The sequence below is a fragment of the Corvus brachyrhynchos genome, unplaced genomic scaffold (genome assembly GCF_000691975.1).
Source record: "Corvus brachyrhynchos isolate BGI_N302 unplaced genomic scaffold, ASM69197v1 scaffold23, whole genome shotgun sequence".
Taxonomy (NCBI): Eukaryota; Metazoa; Chordata; class Aves; order Passeriformes; family Corvidae; genus Corvus; species Corvus brachyrhynchos.
Genome location: NW_008238983.1, coordinates 11,984,935 through 11,990,561, shown reverse-complemented (window position 1 = coordinate 11,990,561; position 5,627 = coordinate 11,984,935). Strand labels below are relative to the sequence as shown.

At 37.7% G+C, this 5,627-nt stretch overlaps 1 protein-coding gene across 1 annotated transcript in view; it reads right to left on the bottom strand.

Moving 5' to 3' along the window:
• The window catches only part of UPP1 (uridine phosphorylase 1), a 17,002-nt gene extending 12,464 nt beyond the window's left edge, over positions 1 to 4,538 (bottom strand). Inside the window, exon 1 of the mRNA XM_017738777.1 lies at positions 4,518 to 4,538. The gene's annotated coding sequence lies outside the window, so the exon portion shown is untranslated. The remainder of the gene's footprint in view (positions 1 to 4,517) is intronic.
• Between the last annotated feature and the right edge of the window lie 1,089 nt (positions 4,539 to 5,627).

Genomic DNA, 5,627 nt, shown 5'->3' with positions numbered 1-5,627 from the left:
AGGGCACGGGCGCTCGGGAGGACCTTATCGTGGAGATACAGATACAGATATACTGATACAGATACACACGCAGGTGTCGGCACGCCGAGGAGGGCGGAGTCGGGTCGGTGCCTATGTCTGCCCTTGTGTGTGTCGGTGCGCGCACACCGTGTGGCCGCTCTTATGGGCATTTGGGCACGGCAAACACGGTGCGAGAAAAGAGCAGAGATGGCTTCGGCTACTGGAAGAGTAAATTTAACATCTTTCATATAGTAACTGAAAACATCAAACCCACAATCCTGCAATATTCTTTCAAAAATAATTTTTCGCACCAAAACCACACTGTAGTTTGTCATAGTAGGGAATACTTGGGAGACAAAGCAACTAAAACCTTCTTGGTAGAGAACTTTCTGTGCCTCAGGACAGTAAACACATTAGGCACAAGGCATTACTGAGACGTATTTATTACAAAATCATTCACTGGGCATTTAGACTAACATTTATTCATATCCTGTCTCACACCAAAGGACTTTGTATGGGAATATAAGAGAGAGAAATCCCTTGCACCGATGCATTTCTAGGTGTGAACGACATGCAAGAGGAATTGCTCAACAAACTCAGAAAAATGTCACCTGTTCAGCTTATTTAGATTCCCAATGGATGAAACAGAAAGACAGCCTCCTAATCCATCTTCCATTTTCCTGTTCCTTAAATATTTGTCAAGACTTCCAAGCTATAGTATTGAACAAGCACCTTAGAAGAGTGTTTAATTCTGTGGAAGAAAGTTTTCCTTTAAACAGGAGTATTACCTACTCCTTCATCTCAGGGTTCTCTGAAAAGTCTGCTTGGGCTTTCAGGAGGTTTTCTATTCAGCTATATGTTAAGAGAATAAGCAGTGTAAATTGCTTTTTTGTAAATAATAAGGTTACTATTGTAACCTTGTCTGAAATGTTCAATAAATTATGCATTTCTATGTATCTAATAATTGGTAGTAACCTTTGCTCTCAGTTATCACTAGCAAAATTTAAATGTCCTTTTAGCTTCCCGGTTTTGTAGCGTTTGGGTTTTCTTTCCATTTTGTATTTCAGTGGGAAGGATACTAATGTTGTTTAGAAGGGTGAAAAATGCACAGCTACATACTGGGGCTATAACAACAATATGCAATTGGTGTCCATTTTCAGGTTTTTCTATTGCATGGCTGAAAATCTGAGCTATGGAGAATAAGGCTGTCTGTCATAAGCAAACATATTCTCCCTTCTGCTTACCATAAAACATTTTTACAGTCAATTGGTCAAATAATTCAGTGCAGCTGTTTTACCCACTTGCATTTTGATTCTTCAGTTATTCTGGATGTTTTGTATCATTACAACTATTAATAGAAGGAGAAAATGTGCTAAGACTGAACTTCTATATTTCTATTTCTAGCTTTTTTCTCCCAGACTACAGCATAATATGTAACTACATCCTGAAAAATTATCTTCAGAGAAGAAACCATGTTTATATTTTAGTCCAGTCCAAAAAGATAGAAGTGGTTAGAATTATATATTAGACATATATTAGGTATATATTAGACTTCACTACAGTGAAATGCTTGTATATAAAAGGAAAATTATCCTTTGGTCACTAAACTGCCAAGTTATTGTTAAATCTTTATCCAGAATTCTCTTTTAGAAACATTCACATACTCAGTATACTTGGATGCAATTCATAAAATGTAACTGCACTTTTGTTTTATCTTTGGGCTTGCAAAGCAATCAGTATTCAGAAAAAAAAAATCATCTCACTACTTAAAGGCATTCAGGGCAGAAATAGAGCACAAGACAATGAAACTAATGTTTCAGCATTTAAAACAATAAGGCTAGATTTTGTAATAAGCACCCAGCTTTTGACTTTGGCATTTCTCTGAAAAACAGAAATGGAAAACCAGAAGCTTCCACTGCTTTTACATGGAACTGCTGATGACTTTGAAAACTGACAGCTGCATGACTGCATTGACTCAGAAGTAAATAGAACAACGTGATTACTGGGATAAGGTGAATTGAAGCAGCACACTTCCATCCTTGGGTTCAGCTGGAGCTTTTTGATTTGTTACACCACTTTGACTCCATGTCCCTTGGGGAACAGGCAAGTTATGTGTCTGCTGCAGCTCTGTTATTCTGAATGCACAAACAGATTCCAGGATCACCCCCCTGCTCTTGTGAAGAGAAATCTCAGCCTGTTAATATTCTAACTCACAGTGTTCAAACTGTGATCCATTCAGACTCAGTTGACCAACAGTGCAGATCAAACATCTCCTTGGCTTGACTAAGGAAAGCTGACTACACATTAATGGCAATCATTTAGGTTGGAAAAGACCACCAAGATCATCAAGTCCAACCTTCAACTGAACACCACCTTGTCAACTAAACCATAGCGCTGTCATGTACAGGTTGTTTCTTGAATGTTTCCAAGGATGGTGACTCCACTACTTCCCTGGAAAGCCAATTCCAGTGCTTAACTACCCTTTCAGTGAAGAAATTCTTCCTGATGTCCAACTTGAATCTCCCCTGGCACAGCTTAAGGCTGTTTCCTCTCATTCTGTCGATGGTTGGCTGGGAGAAGAGACCAACCCCCACCTGGCTACACCCTTGTTTCAGACAGTTGTAGAGAGTGATAAGGTCACCCCTGAGCCTCCTTTTCTGCAGGCTAAACAACTCCAGCTCCCTCAGCCACCCCTCAAAGGACTTGCTCTCTAGAACCTTCACCAGCTTGGTTGCCCTTCACTGGAGTCACTCCTATGAGTTGTTTTCTACCTTATTTTCTCTTCCCTGTCCTTCTGGGAAGGGGAGTGATAGAGAGGCTTGGCGGGCACCTGGTGTCCAGTCAAAGTCAACTCACCACAACTGGTCAGGTTTTAATGCTACGAGCTCCAACTCTGGCATCCCCTGATGCGCTAGCCTAGAAAACCGGTTTTCCCCAAAAGCTCTGCCTTCACAGCAAAATGAATGGTTTCAATGTATCTGGACATAATCCACAACACAAATTGTAAGTGAAGACAGATACAAGGTAAGTAATCTCACTCCTACAGTTACAGCTTGATGTAAGCTTTTTTGTACTTAGAAAAAATTTCTGACTAGCCAATAACTGTACATTTAAGCATTTGCATATGTTTTAGCCTTTTTTTTTTTTTTAAATACAACTTAGTTGAATTGTTCAAAAGAAAGGACAGAAAAGATGGACTCAGGTGCTGAGTCTAACAACATCAATAGCAAAATTTCTGCAAATGTTTGCTGAAAATTGTGAGGGTTCAGATTAGTAATGGTTTACCTATTTCTAATCAATTTTTACATCAAAGTTCTAAAGAAGAGCAGTATTAAACCAAATCCTCTAAACATTCTGTTCAAAGAAATCTACATTTAGTAACAAATTTTAGAATTTTAAGGACTTGGATTCAAAGGTGTAAAATGCATTGAATGCAATCTGAAGAGGAAATTCTAAAATTACCAGTTCACTTTTCATAGTATCAGCAAAAAACATAGTAATGAAATTGCATCCACTTTCTAGTGGACTTTATAATCAATATTTAATTATTAATAAGATTTCACAGATATATCTTAAACCAAGTAGATAAAATAGCAACTGTTGAAATATCAGTGTATGTTAACTTTTTCAAAATATTAAAGTACAACTTCCATACATTGCTATTTCAAAGTACAAACTTTTGCTGGTATGAATAAACACAGTAATCTGGCATATTAAATTTTTGTTGCGGTCAAGAATTCAGGATAGATAATTTTTTTATTTAACAGCTGAAAGTGTGGACACAATAGATAGCTGAGCCCATGTAGCTGTTTAACCAACAATTCAGCTTCTATACAACAAGACTATAACAGGAAATGCCACCAGGTCTTTAATTATGTGGTTGAACACTATGACTGATCAACTAGTTCTTGTGCAGTAGGCACAGCACGAGAAGTGTCATAGAAAGCTGAATATCTGGTCTAAATAAATGAGCTTTTGGCATAAAGAAGCAGTCTTTTCAGTGAAGGCTTGAGTTTTTTACTGCAAGTATCCACACCAGTTCAATTCTTACTATTTACATTTCATCCCATACCACACAGTTCCCCTCCACCTTTCTTTGTGGCACAGCTCGTGAGTACAGCTGTACTTAACTGAAGAAACTTGCTGATTTGGACACATTGATAGCATGCCTGTGTCTAGCCAAGTCAGCAGCAATATGGTAACCCCGTTTGAGAACAGCAAAGCAGCATGAGTCTTGTGCAGGAGAAAACCTCAGTTTTGCTTTATTTTGTTTATTATATTAAGGAAAAGTCTAGGACTAAGCACCAACAGCTGTTGCCTGTTCTTTAAAATTTTCTGTAATCAAGCCCAGTGAAGTTCATCCATCTCACAAACTTCTCAATCAGGGCTGAGTTAAATTACAAAAATAATCTAGCCAACATGTAAATAGTGGACTATATAAGCAATACAAGGCTTTAGTTTCCCCAACCATCTTTCAAGTTACTTATTAGATCCCTGAAATGGTGGCTTTAACTCACTGCTTCCAGGTGGTGTTTCAGATCCTTCTGAATCTGCAATAGAAAAAAAAAGATTAAAGCTTACAGAATAACTTCAACCATAAGAATAAAAAGGTCAGCTAAAATTTTTGGTTTCTCCCTCATGTCAAAATGCATATAAATTCCAGTACTTTTAATTTTGAATTAAAAAGATAAAAAGCTACCTAAGAAATTTGCAGTATGATACAAATCTATATCCCAAAACAAAGGGATTATAGATTTACATATGGAATGGGTTGTATCTCCTGCCTGATGTGTCTAGGACTTATTCTGTGCAAGTGAGAACAGAGAAAGCTCCGTCTCAAAAGGGAGCTGCAAGGTGCTCATGCTGCCAATTGCTTTGGATGAACAGACAAAATTATACAAGTGGGAAAAAAGTAAAAACACTACCTTCCACAATCACCTGGAAGAATGAAAAGGACAAGGTCAAAACTGAATGAAGGTACACATCTGAATGAAACCACATTGTTAAGAGCATTAAAAGCAATCTCCTTTTACACTGAGATACAGAACCAATCTCAATCAGAATAGCTATGATTGCAAACAAAGGCAATAGAAGCAAAGCAGCTGTCATGTTATGGGAAAATTTGAAAAAGAAAAGCAAGTCAAGAATTAGATGTATCTATAAATCAATCTGTGCAGCACACTGACTTTTCAGCAGCCTTTACGCTGCACCTTTACTTGTTTTCTCTATTGCCTAAGTGGTATAACCAAACCAATTTCATGATTACTCTGAAAAATCTTCAGGTTTTCTGAATATCTCAAATGTCTCATTAGAGGCACACACATTAAAGAAATCAACTATCACCAAATTAACGAAATTGGGATTTTGAAATCCCAAATCCTTTAATTTTACTCACAGTAATGGGAAATAAAAATGTCAGCACACAAGAAATTTAAATAGAATCTGAAAAGAAGAATATTCAAGGTTTCCTTTCATGCTGAGGAGGAGCACTTTTAGACTACACAGTTGAATTGTTGGGTCACTGAGCGTCGCAAAGCAGAATCCTCTGCATGGTCAGAGCTTGGATACTTAAGTCAGCTTCAAGAGTGGCTTCTAAGGTTACGCATTCTTTTTCAGATCCAGACCAA